The 14,203-nt window shown below is 45.9% G+C and overlaps 19 non-coding genes across 19 annotated transcripts; 10 read left to right on the top strand and 9 right to left on the bottom strand.

Annotated features, from left to right (window-relative positions):
• Positions 1-66: 66 nt before the first annotated feature.
• trnav-uac (transfer RNA valine (anticodon UAC)) lies at positions 67-139 on the bottom strand. The gene has a single exon. It is a non-coding gene; the product is annotated as a tRNA-Val (tRNA).
• A 240-nt stretch (positions 140-379) lies between these two features.
• trnad-guc (transfer RNA aspartic acid (anticodon GUC)) lies at positions 380-451 on the top strand. Its single transcript has one exon. It is a non-coding gene; the product is annotated as a tRNA-Asp (tRNA).
• A 1,679-nt stretch (positions 452-2,130) lies between these two features.
• On the bottom strand, positions 2,131-2,203 carry trnav-uac (transfer RNA valine (anticodon UAC)). Its single transcript has one exon. It is a non-coding gene; the product is annotated as a tRNA-Val (tRNA).
• Positions 2,204-2,443: 240 nt separating this feature from the next.
• trnad-guc (transfer RNA aspartic acid (anticodon GUC)) lies at positions 2,444-2,515 on the top strand. The gene has a single exon. It is a non-coding gene; the product is annotated as a tRNA-Asp (tRNA).
• A 991-nt stretch (positions 2,516-3,506) lies between these two features.
• Positions 3,507-3,579, bottom strand: trnai-uau (transfer RNA isoleucine (anticodon UAU)). Its single transcript has one exon. It is a non-coding gene; the product is annotated as a tRNA-Ile (tRNA).
• A 928-nt stretch (positions 3,580-4,507) lies between these two features.
• On the top strand, positions 4,508-4,579 carry trnad-guc (transfer RNA aspartic acid (anticodon GUC)). Its single transcript has one exon. It is a non-coding gene; the product is annotated as a tRNA-Asp (tRNA).
• Positions 4,580-5,883: 1,304 nt separating this feature from the next.
• Positions 5,884-5,955, top strand: trnad-guc (transfer RNA aspartic acid (anticodon GUC)). The gene has a single exon. It is a non-coding gene; the product is annotated as a tRNA-Asp (tRNA).
• A 303-nt stretch (positions 5,956-6,258) lies between these two features.
• trnav-uac (transfer RNA valine (anticodon UAC)) lies at positions 6,259-6,331 on the bottom strand. Its single transcript has one exon. It is a non-coding gene; the product is annotated as a tRNA-Val (tRNA).
• Positions 6,332-7,259: 928 nt separating this feature from the next.
• trnad-guc (transfer RNA aspartic acid (anticodon GUC)) lies at positions 7,260-7,331 on the top strand. Its single transcript has one exon. It is a non-coding gene; the product is annotated as a tRNA-Asp (tRNA).
• A 616-nt stretch (positions 7,332-7,947) lies between these two features.
• On the top strand, positions 7,948-8,019 carry trnad-guc (transfer RNA aspartic acid (anticodon GUC)). Its single transcript has one exon. It is a non-coding gene; the product is annotated as a tRNA-Asp (tRNA).
• Positions 8,020-9,010: 991 nt separating this feature from the next.
• Positions 9,011-9,083, bottom strand: trnav-uac (transfer RNA valine (anticodon UAC)). Its single transcript has one exon. It is a non-coding gene; the product is annotated as a tRNA-Val (tRNA).
• A 240-nt stretch (positions 9,084-9,323) lies between these two features.
• Positions 9,324-9,395, top strand: trnad-guc (transfer RNA aspartic acid (anticodon GUC)). Its single transcript has one exon. It is a non-coding gene; the product is annotated as a tRNA-Asp (tRNA).
• Positions 9,396-9,698: 303 nt separating this feature from the next.
• On the bottom strand, positions 9,699-9,771 carry trnav-uac (transfer RNA valine (anticodon UAC)). The gene has a single exon. It is a non-coding gene; the product is annotated as a tRNA-Val (tRNA).
• Positions 9,772-10,011: 240 nt separating this feature from the next.
• Positions 10,012-10,083, top strand: trnad-guc (transfer RNA aspartic acid (anticodon GUC)). The gene has a single exon. It is a non-coding gene; the product is annotated as a tRNA-Asp (tRNA).
• Positions 10,084-11,074: 991 nt separating this feature from the next.
• On the bottom strand, positions 11,075-11,147 carry trnai-uau (transfer RNA isoleucine (anticodon UAU)). The gene has a single exon. It is a non-coding gene; the product is annotated as a tRNA-Ile (tRNA).
• Positions 11,148-12,450: 1,303 nt separating this feature from the next.
• trnav-uac (transfer RNA valine (anticodon UAC)) lies at positions 12,451-12,523 on the bottom strand. The gene has a single exon. It is a non-coding gene; the product is annotated as a tRNA-Val (tRNA).
• A 240-nt stretch (positions 12,524-12,763) lies between these two features.
• On the top strand, positions 12,764-12,835 carry trnad-guc (transfer RNA aspartic acid (anticodon GUC)). Its single transcript has one exon. It is a non-coding gene; the product is annotated as a tRNA-Asp (tRNA).
• Positions 12,836-13,138: 303 nt separating this feature from the next.
• On the bottom strand, positions 13,139-13,211 carry trnav-uac (transfer RNA valine (anticodon UAC)). Its single transcript has one exon. It is a non-coding gene; the product is annotated as a tRNA-Val (tRNA).
• A 240-nt stretch (positions 13,212-13,451) lies between these two features.
• trnad-guc (transfer RNA aspartic acid (anticodon GUC)) lies at positions 13,452-13,523 on the top strand. Its single transcript has one exon. It is a non-coding gene; the product is annotated as a tRNA-Asp (tRNA).
• Positions 13,524-14,203: the final 680 nt, after the last annotated feature.

The following is a 14,203-nucleotide window of genomic DNA, read 5'->3' as shown; positions in this document are numbered from 1 at the left end:
ACCCAGTTTCTGACAATTCCACTACATAGAGTATTATTGTGTGGAGTAAGCAGGAACAAAGAATACTGTTTCCGCCCAGTTTCGAACGGGGGACTTTTCGCGTGTAAAGCCAACGTGATAACCACTACACTACGGAAACTGCTGAAGATGACTTTTACGCACGTGCCCAGGCTCAATGCACCATTCACACTTGACTGCAAACATTTCAGATGCCAGACGACATGATTTCCGAATGGATTCAGTCACAGCTGCTGTGTCATTGAGTGACAGTAAATGTCTAGTACACTTAAAGCCTCCCCTGTATAGCTCTAAGAATTCCCTTTAAAGGCCGGAACAGCGCCACTTTTTTTTCATTAGCCCAAAAACACTACTAGCGCAGTCCTCGTTAGTATAGTGGATAGTATCTCCGCTTGTCACGCGGAAGACCAGGGTTCGATTCCCTGACGGGGAGTTTTCTACCAGTTGCTAGAACGACAACAGCCTTTTAACACAGAGACCATACATATCAAGCATGTTCCTGCTGTCAGAGACCGCTTCACATTAACGATATGATTGCCTACCTCGGCATGCATGAAAGGTTGCGCATCAGAATGGAAAATTCTGCCTCTTTTCATCCAGTTTGCTGGGAAGGCTAGTCAGAACACTTTGATTGTGTGGAGGAAAAGCTAACCCTGGGGCAGTTGTACTTACCCAGTTTCTGACAATTCCACTACATAGAGTGTTATTGTGTGGAGTAAGCAGGAACAAAGAATACTGTTTCCACCCAGTTTCGAACGGGGGACTTTTCGCGTATAAAGCCAACGTGATAACCACTACACTACGGAAACTGCTGAAGATGACTTTTACGCACGTGCCCAGGCTCAATGCACCATTCACACTTGACTGCAAACATTTCAGATGCCAGACGACATGATTTCCGAATGGATTCAGTCACAGCTGCTGTGTCATTGAGTGACAGTAAATGTCTAGTACACTTAAAGCCTCCCCTGTATAGCTCTAAGAATTCCCTTTAAAGGCCGGAACAGCGCCACTTTTTTTTCATTAGCCCAAAAACGCTACTAGCGCAGTCCTCGTTAGTATAGTGGATAGTATCTCTGCTTGTCACGCGGAAGACCAGGGTTCGATTCCCTGACGGGGAGTTTTCTACCAGTTGCTAGAACGACAACAGCCTTTTAACACAGAGACCATACATATCAAGCATGTTCCTGCTGTCAGAGACCGCTTCACATTAACGATATGATTGCCTACCTCGGCATGCATGAAAGGTTGCGCATCAGAATGGAAAATTCTGCCTCTTTTCATCCAGTTTGCTGGGAAGGCTAGTCAGAACACTTTGATTGTGTGGAGGAAAAGCTAACCCTGGGGCAGTTGTACTTACCCAGTTTCTGACAATTCCACTACATAGAGTGTTATTGTGTGGAGTAAGCAGGAACAAAGAATACCGTTTCCGCCCAGTTTCGAACGGGGGACTTTTCGCGTGTAAAGCCAACGTGATAACCACTACACTACGGAAACTGCTGAAGATGACTTTTACGCACGTGCCCAGGCTCAATGCACCATTCACACTTGACTGCAAACATTTCAGATGCCAGACGACATGATTTCCGAATGGATTCAGTCACAGCTGCTGTGTCATTGAGTGACAGTAAATGTCTAGTACACTTAAAGCCTCCCCTGTATAGCTCTAAGAATTCCCTTTAAAGGCCGGAACAGCGCCACTTTTTTTTCATTAGCCCAAAAACGCTACTAGCGCAGTCCTCGTTAGTATAGTGGATAGTATCTCCGCTTGTCACGTGGAAGACCAGGGTTCGATTCCCTGACGGGGAGTTTTCTACCAGTTGCTAGAACGACAACAGCCTTTTAACACAGAGACCATACATATCAAGCATGTTCCTGCTGTCAGAGACCGCTTCACATTAACGATATGATTGCCTACCTCGGCATGCATGAAAGGTTGCGCATCAGAATGGAAAATTCTGCCTCTTTTCATCCAGTTTGCTGGGAAGGCTAGTCAGAACACTTTGATTGTGTGGAGGAAAAGCTAACCCTGGGGCAGTCGTACTTACCCAGTTTCTGACAATTCCACTACATAGAGTATTATTGTGTGGAGTAAGCAGGAACAAAGAATACTGTTTCCGCCCAGTTTCGAACGGGGGACTTTTCGCGTGTAAAGCCAACGTGATAACCACTACACTACGGAAACTGCTGAAGATGACTTTTACGCACGTGCCCAGGCTCAATGCACCATTCACACTTGACTGCAAACATTTCAGATGCCAGACGACATGATTTCCGAATGGATTCAGTCACAGCTGCTGTGTCATTGAGTGACAGTAAATGTCTAGTACACTTAAAGCCTCCCCTGTATAGCTCTAAGAATTCCCTTTAAAGGCCGGAACAGCGCCACTTTTTTTTCATTAGCCCAAAAACACTACTAGCGCAGTCCTCGTTAGTATAGTGGATAGTATCTCCGCTTGTCACGCGGAAGACCAGGGTTCGATTCCCTGACGGGGAGTTTTCTACCAGTTGCTAGAACGACAACAGCCTTTTAACACAGAGACCATACATATCAAGCATGTTCCTGCTGTCAGAGACCGCTTCACATTAACGATATGATTGCCTACCTCGGCATGCATGAAAGGTTGCGCATCAGAATGGAAAATTCTGCCTCTTTTCATCCAGTTTGCTGGGAAGGCTAGTCAGAACACTTTGATTGTGTGGAGGAAAAGCTAACCCTGGGGCAGTTGTACTTACCCAGTTTCTGACAATTCCACTACATAGAGTGTTATTGTGTGGAGTAAGCAGGAACAAAGAATACTGTTTCCACCCAGTTTCGAACGGGGGACTTTTCGCGTATAAAGCCAACGTGATAACCACTACACTACGGAAACTGCTGAAGATGACTTTTACGCACGTGCCCAGGCTCAATGCACCATTCACACTTGACTGCAAACATTTCAGATGCCAGACGACATGATTTCCGAATGGATTCAGTCACAGCTGCTGTGTCATTGAGTGACAGTAAATGTCTAGTACACTTAAAGCCTCCCCTGTATAGCTCTAAGAATTCCCTTTAAAGGCCGGAACAGCGCCACTTTTTTTTCATTAGCCCAAAAACGCTACTAGCGCAGTCCTCGTTAGTATAGTGGATAGTATCTCTGCTTGTCACGCGGAAGACCAGGGTTCGATTCCCTGACGGGGAGTTTTCTACCAGTTGCTAGAACGACAACAGCCTTTTAACACAGAGACCATACATATCAAGCATGTTCCTGCTGTCAGAGACCGCTTCACATTAACGATATGATTGCCTACCTCGGCATGCATGAAAGGTTGCGCATCAGAATGGAAAATTCTGCCTCTTTTCATCCAGTTTGCTGGGAAGGCTAGTCAGAACACTTTGATTGTGTGGAGGAAAAGCTAACCCTGGGGCAGTTGTACTTACCCAGTTTCTGACAATTCCACTACATAGAGTGTTATTGTGTGGAGTAAGCAGGAACAAAGAATACTGTTTCCGCCCAGTTTCGAACGGGGGACTTTTCGCGTATAAAGCCAACGTGATAACCACTACACTACGGAAACTGCTGAAGATGACTTTTACGCACGTGCCCAGGCTCAATGCACCATTCACACTTGACTGCAAACATTTCAGATGCCAGACGACATGATTTCCGAATGGATTCAGTCACAGCTGCTGTGTCATTGAGTGACAGTAAATGTCTAGTACACTTAAAGCCTCCCCTGTATAGCTCTAAGAATTCCCTTTAAAGGCCGGAACAGCGCCACTTTTTTTTCATTAGCCCAAAAACGCTACTAGCGCAGTCCTCGTTAGTATAGTGGATAGTATCTCTGCTTGTCACGCGGAAGACCAGGGTTCGATTCCCTGACGGGGAGTTTTCTACCAGTTGCTAGAACGACAACAGCCTTTTAACACAGAGACCATACATATCAAGCATGTTCCTGCTGTCAGAGACCGCTTCACATTAACGATATGATTGCCTACCTCGGCATGCATGAAAGGTTGCGCATCAGAATGGAAAATTCTGCCTCTTTTCATCCAGTTTGCTGGGAAGGCTAGTCAGAACACTTTGATTGTGTGGAGGAAAAGCTAACCCTGGGGCAGTTGTACTTACCCAGTTTCTGACAATTCCACTACATAGAGTGTTATTGTGTGGAGTAAGCAGGAACAAAGAATACCGTTTCCGCCCAGTTTCGAACGGGGGACTTTTCGCGTGTAAAGCCAACGTGATAACCACTACACTACGGAAACTGCTGAAGATGACTTTTACGCACGTGCCCAGGCTCAATGCACCATTCACACTTGACTGCAAACATTTCAGATGCCAGACGACATGATTTCCGAATGGATTCAGTCACAGCTGCTGTGTCATTGAGTGACAGTAAATGTCTAGTACACTTAAAGCCTCCCCTGTATAGCTCTAAGAATTCCCTTTAAAGGCCGGAACAGCGCCACTTTTTTTTCATTAGCCCAAAAACACTACTAGCGCAGTCCTCGTTAGTATAGTGGATAGTATCTCCGCTTGTCACGCGGAAGACCAGGGTTCGATTCCCTGACGGGGAGTTTTCTACCAGTTGCTAGAACGACAACAGCCTTTTAACACAGAGACCATACATATCAAGCATGTTCCTGCTGTCAGAGACCGCTTCACATTAACGATATGATTGCCTACCTCGGCATGCATGAAAGGTTGCGCATCAGAATGGAAAATTCTGCCTCTTTTCATCCAGTTTGCTGGGAAGGCTAGTCAGAACACTTTGATTGTGTGGAGGAAAAGCTAACCCTGGGGCAGTCGTACTTACCCAGTTTCTGACAATTCCACTACATAGAGTATTATTGTGTGGAGTAAGCAGGAACAAAGAATACTGTTTCCGCCCAGTTTCGAATGGGGGACTTTTCGCGTGTAAAGCCAACGTGATAACCACTACACTACGGAAACTGCTGAAGATGACTTTTACGCACGTGCCCAGGCTCAATGCACCATTCACACTTGACTGCAAACATTTCAGATGCCAGACGACATGATTTCCGAATGGATTCAGTCACAGCTGCTGTGTCATTGAGTGACAGTAAATGTCTAGTACACTTAAAGCCTCCCCTGTATAGCTCTAAGAATTCCCTTTAAAGGCCGGAACAGCGCCACTTTTTTTTCATTAGCCCAAAAACGCTACTAGCGCAGTCCTCGTTAGTATAGTGGATAGTATCTCTGCTTGTCACGCGGAAGACCAGGGTTCGATTCCCTGACGGGGAGTTTTCTACCAGTTGCTAGAACGACAACAGCCTTTTAACACAGAGACCATACATATCAAGCATGTTCCTGCTGTCAGAGACCGCTTCACATTAACGATATGATTGCCTACCTCGGCATGCATGAAAGGTTGCGCATCAGAATGGAAAATTCTGCCTCTTTTCATCCAGTTTGCTGGGAAGGCTAGTCAGAACACTTTGATTGTGTGGAGGAAAAGCTAACCCTGGGGCAGTTGTACTTACCCAGTTTCTGACAATTCCACTACATAGAGTGTTATTGTGTGGAGTAAGCAGGAACAAAGAATACCGTTTCCGCCCAGTTTCGAACGGGGGACTTTTCGCGTGTAAAGCCAACGTGATAACCACTACACTACGGAAACTGCTGAAGATGACTTTTACGCACGTGCCCAGGCTCAATGCACCATTCACACTTGACTGCAAACATTTCAGATGCCAGACGACATGATTTCCGAATGGATTCAGTCACAGCTGCTGTGTCATTGAGTGACAGTAAATGTCTAGTACACTTAAAGCCTCCCCTGTATAGCTCTAAGAATTCCCTTTAAAGGCCGGAACAGCGCCACTTTTTTTTCATTAGCCCAAAAACGCTACTAGCGCAGTCCTCGTTAGTATAGTGGATAGTATCTCCGCTTGTCACGCGGAAGACCAGGGTTCGATTCCCTGACGGGGAGTTTTCTACCAGTTGCTAGAACGACAACAGCCTTTTAACACAGAGACCATACATATCAAGCATGTTCCTGCTGTCAGAGACCGCTTCACATTAACGATATGATTGCCTACCTCGGCATGCATGAAAGGTTGCGCATCAGAATGGAAAATTCTGCCTCTTTTCATCCAGTTTGCTGGGAAGGCTAGTCAGAACACTTTGATTGTGTGGAGGAAAAGCTAACCCTGGGGCAGTCGTACTTACCCAGTTTCTGACAATTCCACTACATAGAGTATTATTGTGTGGAGTAAGCAGGAACAAAGAATACTGTTTCCGCCCAGTTTCGAACGGGGGACTTTTCGCGTGTAAAGCCAACGTGATAACCACTACACTACGGAAACTGCTGAAGATGACTTTTACGCACGTGCCCAGGCTCAATGCACCATTCACACTTGACTGCAAACATTTCAGATGCCAGACGACATGATTTCCGAATGGATTCAGTCACAGCTGCTGTGTCATTGAGTGACAGTAAATGTCTAGTACACTTAAAGCCTCCCCTGTATAGCTCTAAGAATTCCCTTTAAAGGCCGGAACAGCGCCACTTTTTTTTCATTAGCCCAAAAACGCTACTAGCGCAGTCCTCGTTAGTATAGTGGATAGTATCTCTGCTTGTCACGCGGAAGACCAGGGTTCGATTCCCTGACGGGGAGTTTTCTACCAGTTGCTAGAACGACAACAGCCTTTTAACACAGAGACCATACATATCAAGCATGTTCCTGCTGTCAGAGACCGCTTCACATTAACGATATGATTGCCTACCTCGGCATGCATGAAAGGTTGCGCATCAGAATGGAAAATTCTGCCTCTTTTCATCCAGTTTGCTGGGAAGGCTAGTCAGAACACTTTGATTGTGTGGAGGAAAAGCTAACCCTGGGGCAGTTGTACTTACCCAGTTTCTGACAATTCCACTACATAGAGTGTTATTGTGTGGAGTAAGCAGGAACAAAGAATACCGTTTCCGCCCAGTTTCGAACGGGGGACTTTTCGCGTGTAAAGCCAACGTGATAACCACTACACTACGGAAACTGCTGAAGATGACTTTTACGCACGTGCCCAGGCTCAATGCACCATTCACACTTGACTGCAAACATTTCAGATGCCAGACGACATGATTTCCGAATGGATTCAGTCACAGCTGCTGTGTCATTGAGTGACAGTAAATGTCTAGTACACTTAAAGCCTCCCCTGTATAGCTCTAAGAATTCCCTTTAAAGGCCGGAACAGCGCCACTTTTTTTTCATTAGCCCAAAAACACTACTAGCGCAGTCCTCGTTAGTATAGTGGATAGTATCTCCGCTTGTCACGCGGAAGACCAGGGTTCGATTCCCTGACGGGGAGTTTTCTACCAGTTGCTAGAACGACAACAGCCTTTTAACACAGAGACCATACATATCAAGCATGTTCCTGCTGTCAGAGACCGCTTCACATTAACGATATGATTGCCTACCTCGGCATGCATGAAAGGTTGCGCATCAGAATGGAAAATTCTGCCTCTTTTCATCCAGTTTGCTGGGAAGGCTAGTCAGAACACTTTGATTGTGTGGAGGAAAAGCTAACCCTGGGGCAGTCGTACTTACCCAGTTTCTGACAATTCCACTACATAGAGTATTATTGTGTGGAGTAAGCAGGAACAAAGAATACTGTTTCCGCCCAGTTTCGAATGGGGGACTTTTCGCGTGTAAAGCCAACGTGATAACCACTACACTACGGAAACTGCTGAAGATGACTTTTACGCACGTGCCCAGGCTCAATGCACCATTCACACTTGACTGCAAACATTTCAGATGCCAGACGACATGATTTCCGAATGGATTCAGTCACAGCTGCTGTGTCATTGAGTGACAGTAAATGTCTAGTACACTTAAAGCCTCCCCTGTATAGCTCTAAGAATTCCCTTTAAAGGCCGGAACAGCGCCACTTTTTTTTCATTAGCCCAAAAACACTACTAGCGCAGTCCTCGTTAGTATAGTGGATAGTATCTCCGCTTGTCACGCGGAAGACCAGGGTTCGATTCCCTGACGGGGAGTTTTCTACCAGTTGCTAGAACGACAACAGCCTTTTAACACAGAGACCATACATATCAAGCATGTTCCTGCTGTCAGAGACCGCTTCACATTAACGATATGATTGCCTACCTCGGCATGCATGAAAGGTTGCGCATCAGAATGGAAAATTCTGCCTCTTTTCATCCAGTTTGCTGGGAAGGCTAGTCAGAACACTTTGATTGTGTGGAGGAAAAGCTAACCCTGGGGCAGTTGTACTTACCCAGTTTCTGACAATTCCACTACATAGAGTGTTATTGTGTGGAGTAAGCAGGAACAAAGAATACCGTTTCCGCCCAGTTTCGAACGGGGGACTTTTCGCGTGTAAAGCCAACGTGATAACCACTACACTACGGAAACTGCTGAAGATGACTTTTACGCACGTGCCCAGGCTCAATGCACCATTCACACTTGACTGCAAACATTTCAGATGCCAGACGACATGATTTCCGAATGGATTCAGTCACAGCTGCTGTGTCATTGAGTGACAGTAAATGTCTAGTACACTTAAAGCCTCCCCTGTATAGCTCTAAGAATTCCCTTTAAAGGCCGGAACAGCGCCACTTTTTTTTCATTAGCCCAAAAACGCTACTAGCGCAGTCCTCGTTAGTATAGTGGATAGTATCTCCGCTTGTCACGTGGAAGACCAGGGTTCGATTCCCTGACGGGGAGTTTTCTACCAGTTGCTAGAACGACAACAGCCTTTTAACACAGAGACCATACATATCAAGCATGTTCCTGCTGTCAGAGACCGCTTCACATTAACGATATGATTGCCTACCTCGGCATGCATGAAAGGTTGCGCATCAGAATGGAAAATTCTGCCTCTTTTCATCCAGTTTGCTGGGAAGGCTAGTCAGAACACTTTGATTGTGTGGAGGAAAAGCTAACCCTGGGGCAGTTGTACTTACCCAGTTTCTGACAATTCCACTACATAGAGTGTTATTGTGTGGAGTAAGCAGGAACAAAGAATACTGTTTCCGCCCAGTTTCGAACGGGGGACTTTTCGCGTGTAAAGCCAACGTGATAACCACTACACTACGGAAACTGCTGAAGATGACTTTTACGCACGTGCCCAGGCTCAATGCACCATTCACACTTGACTGCAAACATTTCAGATGCCAGACGACATGATTTCCGAATGGATTCAGTCACAGCTGCTGTGTCATTGAGTGACAGTAAATGTCTAGTACACTTAAAGCCTCCCCTGTATAGCTCTAAGAATTCCCTTTAAAGGCCGGAACAGCGCCACTTTTTTTTCATTAGCCCAAAAACGCTACTAGCGCAGTCCTCGTTAGTATAGTGGATAGTATCTCCGCTTGTCACGCGGAAGACCAGGGTTCGATTCCCTGACGGGGAGTTTTCTACCAGTTGCTAGAACGACAACAGCCTTTTAACACAGAGACCATACATATCAAGCATGTTCCTGCTGTCAGAGACCGCTTCACATTAACGATATGATTGCCTACCTCGGCATGCATGAAAGGTTGCGCATCAGAATGGAAAATTCTGCCTCTTTTCATCCAGTTTGCTGGGAAGGCTAGTCAGAACACTTTGATTGTGTGGAGGAAAAGCTAACCCTGGGGCAGTCGTACTTACCCAGTTTCTGACAATTCCACTACATAGAGTATTATTGTGTGGAGTAAGCAGGAACAAAGAATACTGTTTCCGCCCAGTTTCGAACGGGGGACTTTTCGCGTGTAAAGCCAACGTGATAACCACTACACTACGGAAACTGCTGAAGATGACTTTTACGCACGTGCCCAGGCTCAATGCACCATTCACACTTGACTGCAAACATTTCAGATGCCAGACGACATGATTTCCGAATGGATTCAGTCACAGCTGCTGTGTCATTGAGTGACAGTAAATGTCTAGTACACTTAAAGCCTCCCCTGTATAGCTCTAAGAATTCCCTTTAAAGGCCGGAACAGCGCCACTTTTTTTTCATTAGCCCAAAAACACTACTAGCGCAGTCCTCGTTAGTATAGTGGATAGTATCTCCGCTTGTCACGCGGAAGACCAGGGTTCGATTCCCTGACGGGGAGTTTTCTACCAGTTGCTAGAACGACAACAGCCTTTTAACACAGAGACCATACATATCAAGCATGTTCCTGCTGTCAGAGACCGCTTCACATTAACGATATGATTGCCTACCTCGGCATGCATGAAAGGTTGCGCATCAGAATGGAAAATTCTGCCTCTTTTCATCCAGTTTGCTGGGAAGGCTAGTCAGAACACTTTGATTGTGTGGAGGAAAAGCTAACCCTGGGGCAGTTGTACTTACCCAGTTTCTGACAATTCCACTACATAGAGTGTTATTGTGTGGAGTAAGCAGGAACAAAGAATACTGTTTCCACCCAGTTTCGAACGGGGGACTTTTCGCGTATAAAGCCAACGTGATAACCACTACACTACGGAAACTGCTGAAGATGACTTTTACGCACGTGCCCAGGCTCAATGCACCATTCACACTTGACTGCAAACATTTCAGATGCCAGACGACATGATTTCCGAATGGATTCAGTCACAGCTGCTGTGTCATTGAGTGACAGTAAATGTCTAGTACACTTAAAGCCTCCCCTGTATAGCTCTAAGAATTCCCTTTAAAGGCCGGAACAGCGCCACTTTTTTTTCATTAGCCCAAAAACGCTACTAGCGCAGTCCTCGTTAGTATAGTGGATAGTATCTCTGCTTGTCACGCGGAAGACCAGGGTTCGATTCCCTGACGGGGAGTTTTCTACCAGTTGCTAGAACGACAACAGCCTTTTAACACAGAGACCATACATATCAAGCATGTTCCTGCTGTCAGAGACCGCTTCACATTAACGATATGATTGCCTACCTCGGCATGCATGAAAGGTTGCGCATCAGAATGGAAAATTCTGCCTCTTTTCATCCAGTTTGCTGGGAAGGCTAGTCAGAACACTTTGATTGTGTGGAGGAAAAGCTAACCCTGGGGCAGTTGTACTTACCCAGTTTCTGACAATTCCACTACATAGAGTGTTATTGTGTGGAGTAAGCAGGAACAAAGAATACTGTTTCCGCCCAGTTTCGAACGGGGGACTTTTCGCGTATAAAGCCAACGTGATAACCACTACACTACGGAAACTGCTGAAGATGACTTTTACGCACGTGCCCAGGCTCAATGCACCATTCACACTTGACTGCAAACATTTCAGATGCCAGACGACATGATTTCCGAATGGATTCAGTCACAGCTGCTGTGTCATTGAGTGACAGTAAATGTCTAGTACACTTAAAGCCTCCCCTGTATAGCTCTAAGAATTCCCTTTAAAGGCCGGAACAGCGCCACTTTTTTTTCATTAGCCCAAAAACGCTACTAGCGCAGTCCTCGTTAGTATAGTGGATAGTATCTCTGCTTGTCACGCGGAAGACCAGGGTTCGATTCCCTGACGGGGAGTTTTCTACCAGTTGCTAGAACGACAACAGCCTTTTAACACAGAGACCATACATATCAAGCATGTTCCTGCTGTCAGAGACCGCTTCACATTAACGATATGATTGCCTACCTCGGCATGCATGAAAGGTTGCGCATCAGAATGGAAAATTCTGCCTCTTTTCATCCAGTTTGCTGGGAAGGCTAGTCAGAACACTTTGATTGTGTGGAGGAAAAGCTAACCCTGGGGCAGTTGTACTTACCCAGTTTCTGACAATTCCACTACATAGAGTGTTATTGTGTGGAGTAAGCAGGAACAAAGAATACCGTTTCCGCCCAGTTTCGAACGGGGGACTTTTCGCGTGTAAAGCCAACGTGATAACCACTACACTACGGAAACTGCTGAAGATGACTTTTACGCACGTGCCCAGGCTCAATGCACCATTCACACTTGACTGCAAACATTTCAGATGCCAGACGACATGATTTCCGAATGGATTCAGTCACAGCTGCTGTGTCATTGAGTGACAGTAAATGTCTAGTACACTTAAAGCCTCCCCTGTATAGCTCTAAGAATTCCCTTTAAAGGCCGGAACAGCGCCACTTTTTTTTCATTAGCCCAAAAACGCTACTAGCGCAGTCCTCGTTAGTATAGTGGATAGTATCTCCGCTTGTCACGTGGAAGACCAGGGTTCGATTCCCTGACGGGGAGTTTTCTACCAGTTGCTAGAACGACAACAGCCTTTTAACACAGAGACCATACATATCAAGCATGTTCCTGCTGTCAGAGACCGCTTCACATTAACGATATGATTGCCTACCTCGGCATGCATGAAAGGTTGCGCATCAGAATGGAAAATTCTGCCTCTTTTCATCCAGTTTGCTGGGAAGGCTAGTCAGAACACTTTGATTGTGTGGAGGAAAAGCTAACCCTGGGGCAGTTGTACTTACCCAGTTTCTGACAATTCCACTACATAGAGTGTTATTGTGTGGAGTAAGCAGGAACAAAGAATACTGTTTCCGCCCAGTTTCGAACGGGGGACTTTTCGCGTGTAAAGCCAACGTGATAACCACTACACTACGGAAACTGCTGAAGATGACTTTTACGCACGTGCCCAGGCTCAATGCACCATTCACACTTGACTGCAAACATTTCAGATGCCAGACGACATGATTTCCGAATGGATTCAGTCACAGCTGCTGTGTCATTGAGTGACAGTAAATGTCTAGTACACTTAAAGCCTCCCCTGTATAGCTCTAAGAATTCCCTTTAAAGGCCGGAACAGCGCCACTTTTTTTTCATTAGCCCAAAAACGCTACTAGCGCAGTCCTCGTTAGTATAGTGGATAGTATCTCCGCTTGTCACGCGGAAGACCAGGGTTCGATTCCCTGACGGGGAGTTTTCTACCAGTTGCTAGAACGACAACAGCCTTTTAACACAGAGACCATACATATCAAGCATGTTCCTGCTGTCAGAGACCGCTTCACATTAACGATATGATTGCCTACCTCGGCATGCATGAAAGGTTGCGCATCAGAATGGAAAATTCTGCCTCTTTTCATCCAGTTTGCTGGGAAGGCTAGTCAGAACACTTTGATTGTGTGGAGGAAAAGCTAACCCTGGGGCAGTCGTACTTACCCAGTTTCTGACAATTCCACTACATAGAGTATTATTGTGTGGAGTAAGCAGGAACAAAGAATACTGTTTCCGCCCAGTTTCGAACGGGGGACTTTTCGCGTGTAAAGCCAACGTGATAACCACTACACTACGGAAACTGCTGAAGATGACTTTTACGCACGTGCCCAGGCTCAATGCACCATTCACACTTGACTGCAAACATTTCAGATGCCAGACGACATGATTTCCGAATGGATTCAGTCACAGCTGCTGTGTCATTGAGTGACAGTAAATGTCTAGTACACTTAAAGCCTCCCCTGTATAGCTCTAAGAATTCCCTTTAAAGGCCGGAACAGCGCCACTTTTTTTTCATTAGCCCAAAAACACTACTAGCGCAGTCCTCGTTAGTATAGTGGATAGTATCTCCGCTTGTCACGCGGAAGACCAGGGTTCGATTCCCTGACGGGGAGTTTTCTACCAGTTGCTAGAACGACAACAGCCTTTTAACACAGAGACCATACATATCAAGCATGTTCCTGCTGTCAGAGACCGCTTCACATTAACGATATGATTGCCTACCTCGGCATGCATGAAAGGTTGCGCATCAGAATGGAAAATTCTGCCTCTTTTCATCCAGTTTGCTGGGAAGGCTAGTCAGAACACTTTGATTGTGTGGAGGAAAAGCTAACCCTGGGGCAGTTGTACTTACCCAGTTTCTGACAATTCCACTACATAGAGTGTTATTGTGTGGAGTAAGCAGGAACAAAGAATACTGTTTCCACCCAGTTTCGAACGGGGGACTTTTCGCGTATAAAGCCAACGTGATAACCACTACACTACGGAAACTGCTGAAGATGACTTTTACGCACGTGCCCAGGCTCAATGCACCATTCACACTTGACTGCAAACATTTCAGATGCCAGACGACATGATTTCCGAATGGATTCAGTCACAGCTGCTGTGTCATTGAGTGACAGTAAATGTCTAGTACACTTAAAGCCTCCCCTGTATAGCTCTAAGAATTCCCTTTAAAGGCCGGAACAGCGCCACTTTTTTTTCATTAGCCCAAAAACGCTACTAGCGCAGTCCTCGTTAGTATAGTGGATAGTATCTCTGCTTGTCACGCGGAAGACCAGGGTTCGATTCCCTG

This window comes from Anarhichas minor, unplaced genomic scaffold, assembly GCF_050575085.1.
Source record: "Anarhichas minor isolate MPS153535 unplaced genomic scaffold, ASM5057508v1 ptg000017l, whole genome shotgun sequence".
Classification (NCBI taxonomy): Eukaryota; Metazoa; Chordata; class Actinopteri; order Perciformes; family Anarhichadidae; genus Anarhichas; species Anarhichas minor.
The sequence above is the reverse complement of the archived record's forward strand: the minus strand, read 5'-3'. Positions and strand labels throughout refer to the sequence as shown.